The 22,616-nt window shown below is 38.0% G+C and overlaps 1 protein-coding gene and 1 long non-coding RNA gene across 5 annotated transcripts in view; one reads left to right on the forward strand and one right to left on the reverse strand.

Annotated features, from left to right (window-relative positions):
• LOC106053518 (sulfate transporter-like) overlaps window positions 1-19,224 on the reverse strand; it is a 49,130-nt gene extending 29,906 nt beyond the window's left edge. For 2 of the 4 annotated variants that reach the window (XM_056037187.1, XM_056037186.1), the window contains exon 1: window positions 18,854-19,224. The gene's annotated coding sequence lies outside the window, so the exon portion shown is untranslated. Of the gene's footprint in view, window positions 1-12,685; window positions 12,842-18,853 lie in introns of those variants that run through there. The other 2 variants (XM_056037190.1, XM_056037188.1) reach the window with 2 other exon arrangements.
• LOC129927594 (uncharacterized) lies at window positions 12,856-18,598 on the forward strand. Its single transcript, XR_008779173.1, has 3 exons — window positions 12,856-12,987; window positions 16,776-16,912; window positions 18,301-18,598. It is a non-coding gene; the product is annotated as an uncharacterized LOC129927594 (long non-coding RNA).
• Window positions 19,225-22,616: the final 3,392 nt, after the last annotated feature.

Raw genomic sequence — 22,616 nt, forward strand, 5'->3', positions numbered from 1 at the left:
ATAATTTCTGTTGTTACTTTTAGAAACCATTTTAATACTTAAAATGTTTATTTTTTGTCCATGTAGGATTAAGGCGCATGATTTCAGTCCAAGTAGTACATTTGCTTTTAAGTGAACACACAACTTCTGACTGGGAAACATTTTTTTTTTAATTAATTTATTAAAATATTTGAAGAAATATGTAAATGAGATTTATAATCATTTTTTTCCAGAGATAATTTTTTTTTATCGATTTCTACTTTAGGTTCAAATAAAATTAGATTGGTTCTGATAGCATTGGTTCTGATAGCATTGGTTCTGATAGCATTGGTTCTGATAGCATTGGTTCTGATAGCATTGGTTCTGATAGCATTGGCTCTGATAGCATTGGTTCTGATAGCATTGGTTCTGATAGCATTGGTTCTGATAGCATTGGTTCTGATAGCATTGGCTCTGATAGCATTGGCTCTGATAGCATTGGTTCTGATAGCATTGGTTCTGATAGCATTGGCTCTGATAGCATTGGTTTGTAAAATGTTTAAAAAAATGTTTGTAAAATGTTTTACATGTTTCGGATGTTCCTTCAGAGTTGAAGATAGTTTACTTCCTAGTCCAAACCTCCCGCAGGACGACGGGGGATGGGAGCGTGCAGGATTTGAACCCTCGACCATCGATAAATCCGAACGACAGTCCAGCGCGCAAACCTCACGACCAGGCAGCCATCCTGATACTCTGATAGCATTGGCTCTGATAGCATTGGCTCTGATAGCATTGGTTCTGATAGCATTGGCTCTGATAGCATTGGTTCTGATAGCATTGGCTCTGATAGCATTGGCTCTGATAGCCTTGGCTCTGATAGCCTTGGCTCTGATAGCATTGGTTCTGATAGCATTGGTTCTGATAGCATTGGTTCTGATAGCATTGACTCTGATAGCCTTGGCTCTGATAGCCTTGGCTCTGATAGCCTTGGTTCTGATAGCATTGGTTCTGATAGCATTGGTTCTGATAGCATTGGCTCTGATCGGATTGAATCTGATCATATCGGATCGACATTCAAAAGAAGCAAAATGCAAATCGGAATTTGGTGACTGAATTTTTGCTTCGATTTTGTTTATTTTAGGTGAGATTTTAATACTAAACCATCACTTGCCCCAGCACAGCCATGGGGGTTTTGAGTTTAAAACCCCCTACCAGGGGTTTTAAGTTTAAAACCCCCTACCAGGGGGGTTTGAGTTTAAAACCCCCTACCAGGCGGTTCTGAGTTTAAAACCCCCTACAGCGGGGTTTTTGCAATTAAATCCCCCTCCTCTATAAAACAAAACCAAAAAAATGCAAACGACTATCCCCAAATTCCAAGAGCACAGTTAAGGAAGATTTTGATTTTAACCCCCCCCCCCCCAAAAAAAAAAAATTTACGATAAACCCCCTCTTCCATATAAAAAAAGAAAACTACACACTCAAAATTCTATGAGCGTAGCCAAAGGGGTTTTGAGTTTAAACTCCCCTCCAGTGGAGTTTGAAGCTTAAAAATACTTCTTCAATATAAAAAAAAGCATATTACACACTCTAAAATCTATGAGCGTAGCCAAAGGGGTTTTGAGTTTAAACCCCCCTCCAGCGGGGTTTGAAGCTTAAAAAAATACATCTTCAACGTAATAAAAAAAGCAAATTACGCACTCAAAATGCAATGAGCGTTGCCAAAAGGGGTTTTGAGTTTAAATCCCTCTCCTCCAGTTGGTTTAGAGTTTAAAATCCCCCTACATTGTGTTTTGATGTGTAAAACCTCTATCTTCAATATTATTCTAAAGCAAACTACAGTTACCAAATTCTATGACAGTAGCTAAATGGGATTTTGATTTTTAAAAAACCCACACAAAAAAAAACTCCAGAGATTTTTTTAGTTTAAAACCCCCAACAGATAATTTTGACGATAAAACTTCCCTTTTCGATATAAAATCTAAAGTAAACTACAGTCACATAATTGCAAGAGCGTATTCACGAGAAGTTACACATTTCTACCACTGGCCATTAATAAAGTGCAGTGAATAGTCATTAGCCGAAATTGAAAAACACTAAATGTGGCTCAACAAAGATGGCTAAGACAGATTTTAGGAGTCAGTTAAAGACATCGGGTCTAAATCAAGAAAATCCTATGCCGAACTGGAAGTCGACCCCTTAGTAAGATTGTGACAGAGCGTCGCATGAGGTTTGTGGGACATGTTCTCCGACAAAATGAATTACGCATGAGAAGAGTTGCGATGACATCCTAGTACAACTTGGTGCCACACATTCATGGAGATCCTCAGAGCAGGTGGGAAGAGGCTTCAGACATTACCAGTGACAGATTTTTGTGGAAACAGCTTGCCGCCAAATGCGCCGAATGTCAGTAAGAATGGCACATTAGGTTTTTGAAATAAGACTTTTTAATAGCAGGAAAATGCACTGTAGATACCTCAGAATATGCATTTTGTTGGCTTTCAATACCAGAAATAGTGCTCGGTGGCGCGGCTCCCCCAAACCCCCCCCCCCCCGAAATAAAATCCTGGCTACGCCCATGGCGATTACAAATATTTTTACCAATTGTTTTTGTTTTGCGTAATTTCATGCCTTTAGCTTTTTCAATACGCTATGATCCTATCACTTGTCTGGACCTATTGGACAGGTGTAGGGGAGAAAGAAGGGGGTATCTGGGTCATCGCTTTTTAAAATGTATTTATAAAAATATATAAAAAGTGAGTGCCCTGAATTCGAACTCCACATGCAAAACAAAATAATTAATTACTAATAGTTAAATAACTAATTGTTTGTTGTTGTTTTTTTTTATTGATTCTTGTGTTGTCAGGTAAAAGAAATAACTGCAAAATTTCAGCTTGATCCGAGATTGAGGTGTCTAAAAGGTGTCTAAAAGGTGTCTAAAACAGTTCGTGTTGCCCACAAACTCGTAGACTTCGGCACCTTCGTTTTGTTGACTATTGATGGTTAAAGTGCATGTTGGTAGGACCATAAATAGCCGTTGTATTTATTTGCAGCACCATGACCACGACGGTGAAATCAGATGTCATTAACGCTTTTCTTGTTCCAGGTAGGGCTAGATGTCATTCTGACCTTTCGTTCAGGAAATGTCATCCGATTTCAAAAAATGAAGTAAGTTTTGTTCAGTTGAATCAACACGACAGAGAACTTCGCCTTACAGTAGCTGTCCTGATGTCTTGTCAGATGTTCAAGGGATAGAAGGGAACATTTGGCGCTAATGAAATGTGTACGTGTTGAACTAGCGACTAGACAAAAGTAACTGTATAAGTCTGTACTTAGGGACACTGCCAAGACGATGAAAAGGACATAATAATGTGAATAAACAATATTATTAATGTCATATCAAATGTGTATACAAAATGGATGACATAACTGAAACAAACTCATTTCTACCATTACGCCTAGTACTGTCTATAGATAATACAAAATGAATTAATGACGACTAATAAGTAAAAACTTTAGGTCAATTTTTGTTTATTTATTTATGTGCTGTTAGGGAGAATGAACAATTTAGTGCAAAGTTTTAACTTGATCTTAGAATGGGAAGTGGGAGAAATAATGTGTACAAAATGTGTACCAGATAGACAGACAGACAGACAGACAGACAGATAGACAGAGTGAGTTGGTAAAAGCTTTTTAAAAAGGCGAGGACTAGATGAAATTTTTAAAAGTCAAACAACTCAACGATATTTATTATGAGGAAAATAAAGGAAGAATATAAATCGCTACAGACTCAATAGGTTGTATATTAAAAGAGTTTAAGAATGATAGATGGTACAGATTAAAAGAGACTAAGGAATTCAATCAGCTTGACAGTCTAGAGAGTTATTACATTTCTGTTTTTTAATCAATCTTCTGAGAGCGTGACTCGCAGTGATTTCACTTTGAATCTTTTAATACAAGCCTCACTAACATGCGGGTTTATATAGGCCTAAATGTTTTTCATAAATGACGACAAATCTCTTAATAGCTAGCTATTAGGTATATTAGGGTTGTATATATTACGAAAATATTGATAAGTTATGAATTTTAACAGGGCCGGATTTAGGTATGCGGATGCCCATCAAACTTTTAAAATAAGATCCCACTTATGAATGAAAATACTTATATCTAAACGTATGTTATATTTTAGTAGAAAGAAATAGAGTTCTTGTAAATTTAATCACACTTCTTTTTTTTTAATGTTTAATACGCATATTTTTATTTAAAAAGAGTGTATTTTTTTTAGTTTGTTGAGGGTAAAACCCTTGGTAGAAGCACTGTCGTACATCGGAGCTGTAGTTCCTTTTTCCGAGCACGCTACAAGCTACAAGCGTACAAGCGTACAAGCTACAAGCGTACAAGCTACAAGCGTACAAGCTACAAGCGTACAAGCGTACAAGCTACAACCGTACAAGCGTACAAGCTACAAGCGTACAAGCTACAAGCTACAAGCTACAAGCGTACAAGCTACAAGCATACAAGCTACAAGCGTACAAGCTACAAGCGTACAAGCTACAAGCTACAAGCTACAAGCGTACGGAGGTACAAGCGTACAAGCTACAAGCGTACAAGCTACAAGCGTACAAGCTACAAACGTACAAGCGTACAAGCTACAAGCGTACAAGCTACAAGCGTACATGCGTACAAGCTACAACCGTACAAGCGTACAAGCTACAAGCGTACAAGCTACAAGCGTACAAGCTACAAACGTACAAGCGTACAAGCTACAAGCGTACAAGCTACAAGCGTAAAAGCTACAAGCGTACATATTACAAGCGTACAAGCTACAAGCGTACAAGCTACAAGCATACAAGCGTACAAGCTACAAGCGTACAAGCGTACAAGAAGCTACAAGCGTACAAGCTACAAGCGTACAAACGTACAAGCGTACAAGCTACAAGCGTACAAGCTACAAGCGTACAAGCAACAAGCATACAAGCTACAAGCGTACAAGCTACAAGCGTACAAGCTACAACCGTACAAGCGTACAAGCGTACAAGCTACACGCGTACAAGCTACAAGCGTACAAGCGTACAAGAAGCTACAAGCGTACAAGCTACAAGCGTACAAACGTACAAGCTACAAGCGTACAAGCTACAAGCGTACAAGCTACAAGCGTACAAGCTACAAGCGTACAAGCTACAAGCATACAAGCGTACAAGCTACAAGCGTACAAGAAGCTACAAGCGTACAAGCTACAAGCGTACAAGCAACAAGCATACAAGCGTACAAGCTACAAGCGTACAAGCGTACAAGAAGCTACAAGCGTACAAACGTTCAAGCGTACAAACGTACAAGCGTACAAGCTACAAGCGTACAAGCGTACAAGCAACAAGCATACAAGCGTACAAGCTACAAGCGTACAAGCTACAAGCGTACAAGCTACAACCGTACAAGCGTACAAGCTACAAGCGTACAAGCTACAAGCGTACAAGCTACAAGCGTACAAGCAACAAGCATACAAGCGTACAAGCTACAAGCGTACAAGCGTACAAGAAGCTACAAGCGTACAAGCAACAAGCATACAAGCTACAAGCGTACAAGCTACAAGCGTACAAGCTACAAGCGTACAAGCTACAACCGTACAAGCGTACAAGCTACAAGCGTACAAGCTACAAGCGTACAAGCTACAAGCATACAAGCGTACAAGCTACAAGCGTACAAGAAGCTACAAGCGTACAAGCTACAAGCGTACAAGCAACAAGCATACAAGCGTACAAGCGTACAAGCTACAAGCGTACAAGCTACAAGCGTACAAGCTACAAGCGTACAAGCTACACGCGTACAAGCTACAAGCGTACAAGCGTACAAGAAGCTACAAGCGTACAAGCGTACAAGCTACAAGCGTACAAGCTACAAGCATACAAGCGTACAAGCTACAAGCGTACAAGCGTACAAGAAGCTACAAGCGTACAAGCAACAAGCATACAAGCGTACAAGCTACAAGCGTACAAGCGTACAAGAAGCTACAAGCTTACAAACGTACAAGCGTACACACGTACAAGCGTACAAGCTACAAGCGTACAAGCTACAAGCGTACAAGCAACAAGCATACAAGCGTACAAGCTACAAGCGTACAAGCTACAACCGTACAAGCGTACAAGCTACAAGCGTACAAGCGTACAAGCTACACGCGTACAAGCTACAAGAGTACAAGCGTACAAGAAGCTACAAGCGTACAAGCTACAAGCGTACAAACGTACAAGCTACAAGCGTACAAGCTACAAGCGTACAAGCTACAAAACGTGTTCCCGGGACAAGAAACTTTATTGTGCCCCCCACCCCCATGAACATCACCTAGAAAGATAAGCTTATACATAAAAAGTATTTAATAATAATGTTACGAATCTCACTATCCATGCTATCTGCAAACTGCACCATACACCACCAACTTAAAGAACTTGACAACTCAGGGCTCCAAAGTAACGTAACACTTTAATAGTTGAATAAATAACAGCCAATACTGTACAATTGGCAACACGTACACTGTACAAATATCTCTCCGATAACACCGTACCGCCGTATCAACTCTTGCACTGGCCTCTCCGTCTCGTTCCGGGCTTGCACTGGGTTCAACAGTTCAGGACTGACTTCACACACTAGGTTCGTTGTATCGGACTCGATCGCAGACCAAGATCAAGACGCCAGTCGTCTCAACTGTACTTAACAGTACTCCGCACTGAACCGTCGTAATGCTCCGTACAGAACCACACCGTTGAACTGGGCTGTAGTCGACCGTGTTCTAAGCTCTGTCGTGAACCTTCTCTCGTGAACTTTCTCTCGTGAACCTTGCTGTATTGAGCCCCTTTTCTCAACCGTCTTGACTGCGACACCTCCGCTCTTATATAGGGTCCCTACTGGCCTTCTAGAACCGGACAGAACGCCGCTCGACGTATCTGGGTCGTCAGATGACTACAACTCTCGTGACGCTCCTGAGCTCTGTTCACGACGCCGATCCTGCTCGAACCTTCTTGTTGACACTCGTCTCGGCTGACAGTCGTAGCTCGTCACGGTTGACCGCTCGTCTAGCGCTGGCCTGGGGCGATTTGCGTCGGCTGACTACACACACACCACTACCCCCATCTGTGCCACCACCAGGTTTATAACAATAATATAATACAAATAACCGTAGAATTTACTATCTAACTAAAATATCTACAATAATTGTATTTTCTGGCGCCTCTTGCGTGTGGTGCCCCCAATGAGAGTGGCGCCTGGGTCATCGTGTTCCCCTTGACACACACCCCCCCCCCTCACTATGCCTCTGTGGTAACATTTCTCTTTCATTCGAACCGTTCATTTCCTATTTATGTATGTCACTCCCAGTTTTTCGCTTTTCATTTTCTATGTTTTTCTTTAGGGTCGTGCCTTTATATCACCCCCACATTTCTTCTCTTACTGTGTTTCATTGATAAAAGATGTCTTTTTAAATGATAACTATGAACATTTTTTTAATTTTTGAAAACAACATGTAGTGTACCGGTACACATAAGACTAACAACTATAGATCTATGTCAAGAAAAAAAGTTTAGTTTAAATTTAGATCAGAGGTTTGAATAACCACTTGGAATTTTGTATGCAAGCTTCAAACATTTGTGATATTAAAAATAAGCCAAAATACCTAGATTACATTAGAACCAGGGCCTGCCTAGGCATAGGCAAACTAGGCAGCCAGGGCCTCCGAGAAGAAATAGCCAAACCTGTCCCCATTGCTATTCTTGGACTAGGATTTTGATAATTTTATTTTTTCGCTGTTTATTTTAATTTTTGTATATCATTTGGGGGCCACTAAATTCACTTCGCCAAGGATTATCTAAGACCGGCCCTGTTAGAATGAGGGGATAGGGGTAGGACTTATACATAGACATCATTCACTGACATTCAGTCCTACCTAATGAACTTTTTTTTTTAAATAGACAACTCTAAAGCTACTAATAGTTGAAACATCATTAAATAATGAACATGTGGGTAGAACAGAGGGGAATGAACTGTTGTCAATTGATGGTTTATTTCATTGGCTTTATGGTCTAAATGTGGTTGTCGTATTGTAAAATTGAATGTGTAATGCATTGTCTTAGAAAATAAAAGATAAACAGATTTGTTAACACGTCTCTCAATTTAATAAGTTGTCAATTCTTAAAGCTGACACATCAGAAATATGAGGCCTGGGAGAGCATTACCTTTTTCAATGTGGCCTTCCAATGGAAATGTTAACCCACACCTGGTGCAGAAAATACTTTTCAAAGATGTAACCAGATACTATCATCAACCAAAACGTAGTTTTACCATACCAACACAACTTCTTATAGTTTGCTAGGATACACGAGGACATTCAAATTTGAATTAGCAAACTGCAGAATGTTAAGAGAACTATTGAGACTGTTAGGCAGTAGATACACTCCTCCCTCAACATTCTACCCCCCCCCTCCGTCAAGATAAAGCAGTGAGTGTGTTTTCAAGTCTAGGATGAATACGCAAGCAAACTCCTGTTTTTACAAAGCTAATATCAACTCAGACAATCTCAGATCAAGTGTTAATTAATTAATTTTGTTTTATATCGAAAAAAAGGAGTTTATTACTGCTGTCTTCAGATTTATTTTCTTTCCCTTTCTTTTTAAAAAAGATTTTTTTTTTAACATTTTGCTTGTACATTACTGAGGCTTTCTTTTGTGGATGGCTTCCTTGTCGTGTGGTATGAGTCACGATGGTTCCTTGCTTGCTGCCGTCCTGTAGGAGATCTGGACAACAACGATATCTTCAGTTCTGAAACAATGTCCGAAACGTGAAGACTAAAACAAACTACACTGACCGGAGTGACGTAGCTTATGTTGTGTTGTTTTTGAAAGGACTAGCCTGTTGCTACTGATCCAAGACAGCTTTTCTGCAATGTCTTTGACTCCTCATTGAAAATGGCTTTTGTTTAATTTAAGTGTGAAAAGTTTTTGTTTTCTCCAAAGAGAAACGAACAGGTAATTCCCCTTTGTATCTACTTGGACTTAGGGAAGTAACCTTGAGGGGCGGCTACCACCACAACCATTACACAGTATCTACTTGGACTGAGGGAAGTAACCTTGATGGGCGGCTACCACCACAACCATTGCACAGTATCTACTTGGACTGGGGGAAGTAACCTTGATGGGCGGCTACCACCACAACCATTGCACAGTATCAGAAGGTTTTTAAAAACATCTGTTACTAGGAACTTTGGGGGCGCGGTGGCTGGGTGGTTACGCTCTTGGCTTCCAACTTGGGGTCCTGAATTAAAATCTCGGTGAAGGCTGGGATTTTTTTTATTTTCGGGATTTTTAGTGTGTCCCTGAGTCCAGCCAGCTCTAATGGTTTGAGTGTGTCCCTGAGTCCAGCCAGCTCTAATGGTGCCTGACCTGAGTTGGGGAAAGTAAAGGCGGTTGGTCGTTGTGCTGGCCACATGACACCCAGCTCTAATGGTACCTGACCTGAGTTGGGGAAAGTAAAGGCGGTTGGTCGTTGTGCTGGCCACATGACACCCAGCTCTAATGGTACCTGACCTGAGTTGGGGAAAGTAAAGGCGGTTGGTCGTTGTGCTGGCCACATGACACCCTGATCGTTAATCGTTGGCCAAAGAAACAGATGGCCTTTGCATCATCTGCCTTATAGATCGCAAGGTCTGAAAGGGGAACTTGTAATATAAAGACTTACTGGTTTGGGTCACAGCCTTAGGCGTAGTACTGAACCCCGGGCTCTCAGCGCGTCTGGAGGCCGCGTACCACGGAGAATATTTGACTAGATATTAGGACGATTGATGCTTGAACTTTGACCTTTGAACCAACTAGATTTGTCCCTTTTTTCACACGGATAAAATGAAGGCAGCATTTATGCCCAATATGTTAATCTTTCCATGATTACACCCCCATCCTATTTTTGTAATCACATCTATCTAGAACTAGGACAGGGAGGAATAGACATTTCCCATTCATTTCTTTGTCATATCCGATAAATGATGACATTTTCTCGTTAATTAGATTGACTATAACTTTAAAAACAAATTCTAACTCCCCAACATGGAGATCTGATTCATGAAAGAAAGCATCTTAATGCACGTGTAAGATCTTGATGTGAAGCACACTGCATAACGCTGGAATAATTCCTGATCGGAAATGTCCGCCCGAGAGGAAATCAGAAACTATCATTAATACTGATAGGCTGCATAAAAATGTCATCACATTAAAATAAAATCAATAGAACAGATGCAATGATGTTAAAGTTACGTTTTAGAAAGAAAGAAAAACATTATTGGAAATGAATTCTATCAAAACTAACAACAAACACTTTATAAGATTGTATTAGCAAAATGTGTTTGCAATTTTAAAAGCGTCTCTAAATTGTGTCTATTTTGTTTACTTTCGCTACTAAACAAGTGATTCATTCTGATTTTTTTTCTTCCGGATATGGATATTTGCAACTACTGCAATACTTTAATACAAGAAAAAGTTTGTGGAACGGGGCCTTCAAGAAAGATTTTAGAGATCACATAAAAATTTACCAAACTCACAAATGCGACCTTGGGGCTGAAGACTAGACACCTTTGAGAGCGGGGGTGGATGGGCTGGGGACATTTTCTGTTTAGGTCCTGAGGTATTCATCCTTTGAATGCTATTGAAAACTATTATTTTGTTTATGTAATTGTGATACTGACGATTGATTTGTGCATAAAACATTGACGATGACAATTCTTCATACGGTTCAAACAAAACCATCAACAGTAGTTGAAATACAGCATGTCTGTGAGAACGAAGCTAATTGATGAATGCTTTGATGTGTACAAACTACAATTGACCCTTTGTCCCGTGATAAAATGTGTCCCAGTTTTACATGACAGTCTATAAGCTTTCCACAGTCTCGCTAAAAAATTTATTCTCCATGAACTGTTTGGCTTTAGTAACTTTGTTATTTCCTTTGTTAGGGAATCAGGAGTGAAGTATTTCAAAGTTTCACTGCTATATTACCCCAAACTGTAGGACTCAAAATGTACTATTCCTTAATCCTTTACCTTGAAGGCAATGTTAAGTATTCATGTGCATGCAATGACGTGTTCAGAAGTTCAGTTGAAAGAGGTACAAATTCTGTGTCACTCATCAGATACATGACTATCATTCTTCTGCATCAAAGGTAATTGTACTCCAGATGACTGGGCAGCTGCAAATGAAACTCTCCGCTCAACTATTAACAATAATTCGTTGAAGCGTATCATGATCAGCACTTGCAGTCGAAGTAGTTGGGGGGGGGGGGGGGGGTCATAGAGATTGTGTTCCTTCTTTATGTTCCAATAAAATACCTCAATAAACTAAACATTCATTTTTACCTGTTCATAATTAGATCAAATTTTATTTTCTCCTTAAGCCCAATGGGTCACCCACAACCCAATGATATATACCTGTAATTAATAGGCTACTAAACAGATAACGAATACTTTAGCTACATATTAATTAAAGAAATATTGTGTCTTAGCTTTAATGTGGACGGTCATATGCAAAGGCATAGTACTCATACTTAGTATAAGAAAAATACAATATAATTGTTAGTCCTCTAAGTCCCATAGATGGAACACTTGGCTTTAACGCTGATTAAAAATGTTAATTCATTAATTGTAATGAAGAGATATTTATGAACTTTTAACTAAATGTCACGCAGTGTATGTGGGAAATTTCCGCTCTACAGGAGACTAAAAAGTTGTCCGAAGAAATGAATCCAATGTTTGACGAAGACGAAGTTTGAAAGCTAAAAAGAACAAAACAACTTTCAGAAATGTTTGTCTCCCGCATCCTCAGCTCAAACATGCCAGTCCTGTCGTGGTATTGTCGGTCAACAGTGTGTGCTGGTTAGCATTCAAGTGGAACACATTTTAGTTGGTAGTAAACAACTTGTAGCCTTACACACATAGGTGGGAGAGTTGAGCTTGTCAGTTGACAGGGAGGTATGTTTCCTCAAAGTAAGAGAACATATCTTAAAGCACGAGACAACAGATTGTTAAGCACGAGACAACAGATTGTAAAGCACTAGACTTGACGAGACAACAGATTGTAAACCAAGAGGCCACATATGGTAAAATAATAGGCCACATATTGTAAAGCACGAGACAACATATTGTAAAGCAAGAGGCCACATATTGTAAAGCAAGAGGCCACATATTGTAAAGCACGAGACAACATATTGTAAAACAAGAGGCCACATATTGTAAAGCAAGAGGCCACATATTGTAAAGCACGAGGCCACATATTGTAAAGCAAGAGACCACATATTGTAAAGCACGAGACCACATATTGTAAAGCATGAGGCCACATATTAAGACTTTGTTTTCAATCATTCTTTCGCAAACTATATCTAACAATACCAACATACATCTAAGATTGTAAAAGGATCAATCGTTTTTTTAAGTTCATTCATGCAACTTGGAGAAGTAAAAAACACACAGACACTAACAAACTCCTTCATCATTGGTATTAGTTGTTTGTGGTGTCAATAATTAGAGGTGCGCCACTTTATTTCAAACAAACATTTCCCTTTTTCTCCTTCTAACGGCCTATGGTAATGTTTATACTGATCCAGTTCTTTATATACAAAGATATCTGATACAGTATGCAGATACAGTAAACAGATACAGTATGCAGATCAATGCAAAGAATTCTCCGAGCTTTCAATGGCTAGTCCTTACCTGTGTAGTATAGAGATATCCATTCACGGTTCAGTGAAGAAAACAGTTTGAGTCTACAACTAGAGAATCAAAGCAATCTGACAGATCTCACAGTCTCTCTTGAGGATATTAAAACGTCAGTGTGTATTGGGTGCTACAATCAACTAGAGTCAATACAATCCTAGAAAAGTCTTGAACTAAAAAACTAAACAGCTTTCACCGAAATGCATCCTGTACTAAGAGGACTAGTTTACATAGCATGTAAAAGGAAAGGTCTGACACACTAAGCTACACTGAGACTGTAAACATACACAGCTTGACACGTGAGTAAAATTGGCACAGCCCATAACTCCAGGGTATGTAGAATTTACCAAATATATGAGTGTGTTTTAATCGATAACAAGAATCGACCCATCTAGCCTTTAACCTATCCCAAACACGGGCTATAAAAGGATGGTTTAACTTGTCTAGTTCCACTGGATTAAACCCACTGACCCAGTAACACAGATGTACAAACCATACACACTCCTATAGAAAAAACATACACACGCCTACGCTAATACAAGGGAAATAAGCCAGATGTATGTGTCAGACTTCAAAGGATCTAGAATATGCATATGTCTCTCTTCTGTTGCCTATGATTCACATCACAACATGTCTCAGTGCTACGATGTCGACAAATCGAAACGAACTGTCTTATAGTTTCAATTGTTTGTTATATCGTCTTTATTGACGGGAAATAAAAATGAGTCTTGTAGCCTTGCTTGTACATGTGGAGTAGCATCTCTGTCAACTTTAAGGAATGGGGGGGGGGACACATGGGCGTAACCGGGGGGAGGTGGTGTCTTGGGGTTCGAACCCGCCACGAAATTAAATACCCCCCCCCCCCCGGCAGGGAGTGGGGTGGAATTTTGCAACTGAATTTTTTTATTTGATTTTGTTTATATTAGGTGAGATTTTAATATTAAACCCTTACTTGTTCCAGCGCAAGGGGGGGGGGGGGGGGATGTAGCCATTAAATCCAAGTCTTATATAAACAAACAAAAATAATGCAAAACTAAAATCCCAAAATTTCAAGAGCGTGGCCAATGGGGATTTTGATTTTACCAGAGGGCTTTGAGTTTTAAAAAAACCTCCAGCGGGGTTTTGAAGCTAAAAACCAACACTTCAATATTTAAAAAAAACAACTACACACTCAAAGTTCTATGAGCGTAGCCAAGGGAGGTTTTGAGTTTAAACCCCCCTCCTCCAGAGGGCTTTAAGTTGAAAACCCCTCCAGATAGTTTTAAGGTTGAAAACCCCTCCAGATAGTTTTGAGGTTGAAAACCCCTCCAGATAGTTTTGAGGTTGAAAAAACCTCCAGATAGTTTTGAGGTTGAAAACCCCTCCAGATAGTTTTGAGGTTGAAAACCCCTCCAGATAGTTTTGAGGTTGAAAACCCCTCCAGATAGTTTTGAGGTTGAAAACCTCCAGATAGTTTTGAGGTTGAAAACCCCTCCAGATAGTTTTGAGGTTGAAAACCTCCAGATAGTTTTGAGGTTGAAAACCCCTCCAGATAGTTTTGAGGTTGAAAACCCCTCCAGATAGTTTTGAGGTTGAAAACCCCCTATTCAATATTATTCTAAAGCAAACTCCAGTCACCAAATTCCAATAGCGTAGCCAACTTGCCCCAACGGTCCAAGAGACTAAGGGATAGGTAAAGGTAAAAAAATATAGGTTAGTGGTTTTATATAATATAACTTTCGTAACTTCTTTTATAGATGACTTTTGTCATTTCTTTTACTAAAAAGTTGGGCTATTCGCATCTAACACATGTGTCTACTATATAATTTTTTAAGTTCAGCACCCTATCGCATTAGGTTTAATAACGTTACTCTACTGTCCATTGATTGTTTGATTTAAATCTTTTACTTTGAAATCGGAATCCACACATGATACAAAGAATATAAAGAGTTTAACATATTTTCTACAAATTAATTTAATAACTATAAACAAAAAACAAGAAAAGCATTTTAAAATGCTTCATTCAAACCAAAGCTTATATTCAATGTAATTGTAACCACTGGTTTGGATCATTGAGGTTGTATATATGAGACCTCGACAAAATGAATCTGTGCGATTAGAGATGTATTTATATGTATTGTTTTTGTTTAGCTTTAGTTTTCTCAATGCGCTATGGTCCTATCACGTGTCTCAATTCGCTATGATCCTATCACTTGTCTCAATACGCTATGATCCTATCACTTGTCTCAATACGCTATGGTCCTATCACTTGTCTCAATGCGCTATGGTCCTATCACGTGTCTCAATTCGCTATGATCCTATCACTTGTCTCAATACGCTATGATCCTATCACTTGTCTCAATTCGCTATGATCCTATCACTTGTCTCAATTCGCTATGATCCTATCACTTGTCTCAATGCACTATGATCCTATCACTTGTCTCAATGCGCTATGATCCTATCACTTGTCTCAATGCACTATGATCCTATCACTTGTCTCAATGCGCTATGATCCAATCACTTGTCTCAATTCGCAATGATCCTATCACTTGTCTCAATGCACTATGATCCTATCACTTGTCTCAATTCGCTATGATCCTATCACTTGTCTAAATACGCTATGATCCTATCACTTGTCTCAATAAGTTATGATCCTATCACTTGTCTCAATGCGCTATGGTCCTATCACTTGTCTCAATACGCTATGATCCTATCACTTGTCTCAATGCGCTATGATCCTATCACTTGTCTCAATGCGCTATGATCCTATCACTTGTCTCAATGCGCTATGGCAATATCACTTGTCTCAATGCGCTATGGTCCTATCACTTGTCTCAATGCGCTATGGTCCTATCACTTGTCTCAATGCGCTATGGTCCTATCACTTGTCTCAATGCGCTATGATCCTATCACTTGTCTCAATAAGTTATGATCCTATCACTTGTCTCAATGCGCTATGGTCCTATCACTTGTCTCAATACGCTATGATCCTATCACTTGTCTCAATGCGCTATGATCCTATCACTTGTCTCAATACGCTATGATCCTATCACTTGTCTCAATAAGTTATGATCCTATCACTTGTCTCAATGCGCTATGGTCCTATCACTTGTCTCAATACGCTATGATCCTATCACTTGTCTCAATGCGCTATGATCCTATCACTTGTCTCAATACGCTATGATCCTATCACTTGTCTCAATTCGCTATGATCCTATCACTTGTCTCAATACGCTATGATCCTATCACTTGTCTCAATTCGCTATGATCCTATCACTTGTCTCAATGCGCTATGGCAATATCACTTGTCTCAATGCGCTATGGTCCTATCACTTGTCTCAATGCGCTATGGTCCTATCACTTGTCTCAATGCGCTATGGTCCTATCACTTGTCTCAATGCGCTATGGTCCTATCACTTGTCTCAATACGCTATGATCCTATCACTTGTCTCAATACGCTATGATCCTATCACTTGTCTCAATGCGCTATGGTCCTATCACTTGTCTTTAAAAAAAAAGTTTTAATTAATTATTTTTCATTTACTTACATAATATTCTTTTTTATCACATGCTGCTTTATTTACGAATCCAAAACAGTTTAATACTGCCAACAAATGTACATTGGAAACAAATGGATGCCTGGTCTATATATTTGTTGTCTTATAGTCAATAGTTTTGGGGACAACTTTCTAGTTGTACTTTTCAACTATTACTATTGACTTCTAAAGACAAAGAGTGACAGCCGGAGATTAAGTCGCTAGCAGGAAAACCTACGAGCCTGCTCAATGTACACAAACAATCCACACGAGGTGTGATCAACACGAATTCTCCAAACTAGTCGGAGATGAAGTGTTACTTTTAAACAGAGACAAGAAATAAGTCTTGGCTAAAGAAACTATTAAGAAAATATGTTGCTTTTTAAAAACAAATGCAAGCTACAATTGTATGTGTTTCAATGTATACGACACACATCGTATGTTATAAAATGTTTTTTTACTTAGCGGGCATTAAATCACTATATAGGAAAGAATGATCTTTATATGCAGATTTGTCCTAGATCTAGTTGGTGTGTTCTCTGTAATTCATTGCGTTAAATTGTTTCTTTAAGCAAGATACAGTTGAGTGTTTACTACAACAGCTAATGTTCATCTACTCCTGAAGTGTCTACGTGATTTTTGAGTGTGCCTGTAATTAGGAGCAAACAAGAAAAACAAAGAAATACTTTTCTTCAAAACAAACCTTAGAGTAAGTTAAAGTGTATCAATTAGTCTCGATAACTCGTGTAATTAAATTTGTAATAGATCTAGACTAACAATAATGAATCTGGACTAGTTGGAAAAGGGGTGGGGAAGAAGGGGGTATCCGGGTGAAGGTTACAATGATAGCTTTTTAAAGGTATTTAATTTTATTTTAAGTTGTACAATTGGAATTCGAATTCCAGAGCTCAAGCTCCTCAGGTATGTACACTAACCACTGTGCCAGCGAAGTGTTTATGAAAATAGAAGATTCATAGCTATCTATTGTTAGTTTCAAAATTTTATTCCACGAATTTATTGTTTATACAAAAAATAAAAAGGGGACTTATTCAATTTATACCGCAACATCAGTCAAGCACAATTTCTTTCCATTATTCGATACCAAACAAAATAATCAATTAGGCGCCTACCATTAATTAATTAAATAATTGGTTGTTTTTTTTTTTTACTCTTGTTTTGTCAGGTACAAGAAATAACTGTGTAATTTTTTAACTTGATCCGAGAATGGGTTTATAAACATTTTATAAGACAGACAGACAGAGTTGATATAAGCTTTGTAAAAATAAATGGCAGTCGGAAGGATAGTCTGTCTATATTCCAGTTAGGCCTATATAGACTTAACTCTTTTTCTCCTAATTGATATTACCAACGTTGACTCCCATTAAATTAAATCGGTTTTTGAATTTATATACTGTAATTTGTATTGTATAAAAAGACCATGCATTTTCCTATAATTCAATATCAAATATAACATTTTCTGATTACAAACAAAAAAGTTATTGAAGTTGAATCATAACAGAATAGTGAAATACAAATGAGCAAAATAAATAATACTATCGGAAGGAGAAAAATAATTACGGAGAGAAAGAATTAAAAACAAAACAAAATAGAAAAATTACTTTAAAAAAAAAAGTTTAACTCTCATTTTCTATATAAAATAAACAAAATTGTTATTGATTCATTTATTTTCATAGACTTTAAATAAATGTGCACAATTTCCACTTTGTAACGTGTGCAAATACTAGTGTTGCCTCTCGATTGTTGTATTTTTCTTATTTTGGGAAAGTTTGTTTATGGATTTCGAACATTTACATGTGCATAGGAATCTTCTTTATTACCTTTTCAATAAACCAATTGGGAAAATGGTAATTAAGTCAACGTTAATTAGCAAATGCTATAGAAAGTTTTCTTTATAATTGATAAATATACATAGAGTCTTAGATATATCTTGCAGTTCTTATCGTCTGATTCTCTACACAAGGCTTAATTTAACTCCCTTTAGCTTATCGCGTGTTTTTTCGCCTGTATATTCTATATAAAACAACATTAATTAGCTACAATAATTGGTCAATTTTTTTTTTATTCGTGTTTTGATAGAAAAAAAAACGAATGGAAATGTTCGATTTCATCGAAGAATGGAAAATGGGAGAAAAAAAACGTGTAGAAAAGTTTGTGACAGACAGACAGACTGAGTGGATAGAAGCTTGGTAAGGATCTGGCCGAATCTCTTCAGCTCAAATGTAGGTCGTATTTTTTACGTGTCTTGTAGTTTAAAAAACTATTAACAATTTAATAACTAATTAAATTGTAATATGTATTCTAAGCTGTTGGTGGAGATTTTCATCAACGGCGGAAAAAAAAACTATAAATAGCAAGCGTTTTGTTTCTTGGTGTATCCGGTCCACCGAGTAAAGGAAGTGCTCACAAGCTGTCTGTATTTGTGTACGTTATAGGACACCTTTTTTGTTTTTAGCGCTGCACTCTTCCATTTTCTAATCGCTTCCGTTTGTAGCTCTGTGTTGTTGTTGTTGTTGACAACATTAACGTTCAACCTTGACATTGTTAGCTTCTCGTGAACATTCAATATCTCAAGCATGATATACATACAAAATTCCTGTTAAAAAAACAACTCTACTAACAAAGTACTTACAGTCGTATCAGTAGCTCTCTTTAAAGAAATATCTTTCTTGTGAAGTTTTTTTCTTGATGGTAATAAAAGTTTTGATTGTAGCCTGTTGACTTTTAAAAATAACTTTTGTTTTTATTTATTAATAAATCAATTTAGTTATTTTGAAGTGTCAACAATAAAACCAATGCTCATGAGTAACTCCATATTCTAGAGACAGTACATTGAAATAGAAATAGGCGTGGTTTTACATCCATCTGTTGTTGGCGGGATGACATTAAAGTCAAAACGATACACACAAACAAACAATGAGAACAAGATGGTAGATACAAGAAACACTCAGACTCTAACTAGATGTGGAGACGACTTTGTAAGAGAGAACCATACTAATTAGAAGAGTACATAATAAATCATGCATATAAAATTCCACTGGTTTGATCCAGTTCTCACCTGGTCGTTGCTGAAATAGAAGTTGCCAAACCTTTTTTTTTTCCTTTCGTCGGAGTGCCAGAGGCGGAGTTTGGATGGAGACACAAAAGTGGAGTTTGAGTGGAGACACAGATGCGAAGCTTGGGTGTAGAGTGTAGACACATTGACACAGAGCTGTAGTTTGAGTGGAGACACAGAGGTGAAGTGTTGGTGTAGACACCCTGACACAGAGGTGGAATTTGAATGGAGACACAGAGGCGAAGTTTTGGTGTAGACACCCTGACACAGAGGTGGAATTTGAATGGAGACACAGAGGTGAAGTGTTGGTGTAGACACCCTGACACAGAGGTGGAATTTGAATGGAGACACAGAGGCGAAGTTTTGGTGTAGACTAGGACAGACAAACAAAGGTTGAGTTCTTCTTCCTGATAAAAGAACGGTCCATTAAGTGGCTAATTCACTTTTATCAGTTTCCTTGGCAGACAGTTAACGAGGGTATTACTGAGCCTGCACAACAATAGGCTATGTCACACTTCATGTAACATAAGCGTATGAATCTGGACTAAAGAGTCCAACCTACTTTGGGAATCAAACTTGGAGCGGTTACGTTTTAACTAACGTAGACATCAAGTAACAAGACAGTCATCTGAGGTCTGGCCTATTTATATCAATGGGAAAATTACTCGGATAACTTGTACCTTACCTACTAGGCGCTATCGTTAAAATGAAGGAAAAAATTGGTTAATGTGCAAATAATAATCCAAACTGTAATCCTACTAACCCAAATCCTAATCTTTACCCCTAACCCTAACTTTAACGTTACGGAAGCCATTTATGTGCGCAATAGGGCCTACTCATAGACATATATATATATATATATATATATATATATATATATATATATATATATATATATATATATATATATATATATATATATATATATATATATATATATGTCTATGGGCCTACTTCGGTAAAATGCAAAAACTCTTTCACTCCTTACATTAACGGAACAAATCAGTTCATTTGCAGATTATCTAGGCAATGTCCATATTGACGCTTACGGGCTTTGGCGGTTACAAAGATATGACGTGCAATCTACTTACTGAGAACAGGATGCGCTGTTTACAGACATTAAGACTCTAAATATTGCAGCATTATTAAGAATGCGAATGAGGCCCACTTTGAAGCTACATATAAAGAAAAAAGTGAACTCGATCATTATAAAGATCTACTATATTCGGATAGCAGAGTTAGTTGCTTTTAAGTTTTGGCAATGCAGTAATTCACAAAATGACATTCGAATGATGAGTGAGTTGAATAAATAATAAGAAAAAGAAGAAGAAAAGGTTAATTGTGGATATGAAGTATATTGCGGCATGTGCAATAAATAAATAGTCAACGAAATCTTTATTTCCTATTCATATTGGCCCAGAAGGTTCATCATCATCATCATCAAACTCCATTTGAGTGAGGGCTTGAGAGGCTCAAATCCTCTCTTGCAAAAGCCCTGGATAGAAACCCTGCTGTCTTGCATAGTGCATACATGTCACCATACAGGTCGAGAATTTTTGGTTTCCAAGACCTGTCGAGACGGAGATCAGCAAGTCTGGGGCAGTCAAAAAGATTATGAGACACGGTTTCCTCTTCTTTCCCGCAGCGGGGACACCGTGAATCAAAATTTGGCCATAGCTGTGAGAAATATAAGCCAACAGGACAGTGGCCTGCCCTGCATTGTGCTATAATAGCTTTCTCAGGCGTGGACAGCCGCCGCCACAGGGAAGTGCGGTTAGGGCGCCTCATGCGCTCCTAGACTCCACTCAACCACTTTTCCATTTCTATTTTTTGGGATTCTAGCTAGAGCAAGTCCAGAAGGTTAGATCAACATTCAATTATTATTGTGTAAACACTATTGAAGACAAAGTTGTATCATGTCTTTACTTTGATTACAAACGCCGATGTCACTGTTTTGCTTTAAAAAGTAAACGAATTAAGGCGTGTACTTACGTCAATCATTAGTTGATAATTTGAAGGTTTTTATCAAGCCTAAGTGCAAGGCTCTTTTCTCCCAATTAAACCAATTTAATTTATTCTGGGCACACACGGTTGTTCATACCAGTTGTAACTTAATAGACATCCTGAGACATGTACTTTCAGCATGACACTACATTCAGTGCTTATTAATAGAATGAATATGGCGTGTATCTACGTCAATAATTAGTGGATCATTTTATCATTTAAATTTAGACACTGGGGTCAATACCCTTAACACCAGAGCAAACATTTAATTGTTACTTGAAAGTAAAACAAACAAAAACTCCAGTATTGGTCTCTCTCTCTCTCTGAACTTTCTCTCTCTCTCTCTAAAAATTACCGTCTGTCCCATGCCAGAAGTAAAGAAAATAGTTCACTAAAGGCTATTAATACAATAAATGCTACGGAAGCTACATGGGGAAAAGTCCAATAACTCGCTACACAATATTTTTTTTCTGTAATACATTGACTGGAAGAAGATTTGGTTATTAGGCAAAGGCCAAGTAACAGATGATGTTTTAGGACTTAATCCTAACCTTGTCATTGCAAAACTACTACAATGACGGAAAGTTTAGAAATGTCAAGATAAGAACACGGTTTGATGCAGATAATATATTAATGATACAACTACACGGTAACAAAGAGAGTTTGTTGACAATATACTTTTGAGGCTGATTGTTACGATGTAATTGTGTTGATTAGACAATGAGTTTCTGATGTTCTAATTTTGTATCGCATTCACTATTAGACAATATCAGACTTCTCAAGCAATATCGTGATGTCGGAGATACTACTGTAAAGTATAAACTCAAAACTGAAATCTTCTTAAAATGAATACAAAGCTTTTATTATGAATCTTGTAGTGTTTTTTAATAATATACACACAACATAAATGTACAATACAATTCAATTTAAATTCATTGACTCTAGTCGCAGATCTCTCTCGAAAACTGAATCTCCAAGTCTTTAAATACTTCTTATTGCCCCTTCTAGCATCCCCCAAACTATTTTTAGAGCTTACGAAAAAAACGTCGTTTTAAATAAACTTGTCAACAACATACAACCATGACCTTGCGCTGCAAATATTCAATCTAAAAATAAACTTAGTGCAATAGCTGCTTTATGTTACGTGTCACTTGTGTTTTCTTTCAAATTCATATGCGGATACTGAGGCTCTCTGGTAAGCAATGCAAGTTTGTTTTTGTTTTTTTGTAAAAAAAAAAAAAAGACTTTTAATATTTTGACCATCTCGAACGTAAAGGTGAAACGAGATAACACGCGCTTTCGTTGTATTGTTCAGGACAGGAATTGTGTCAGTAGT

Source organism: Biomphalaria glabrata, chromosome 8 (genome assembly GCF_947242115.1).
Source record: "Biomphalaria glabrata chromosome 8, xgBioGlab47.1, whole genome shotgun sequence".
NCBI lineage: Eukaryota > Metazoa > Mollusca > Gastropoda > Planorbidae > Biomphalaria > Biomphalaria glabrata.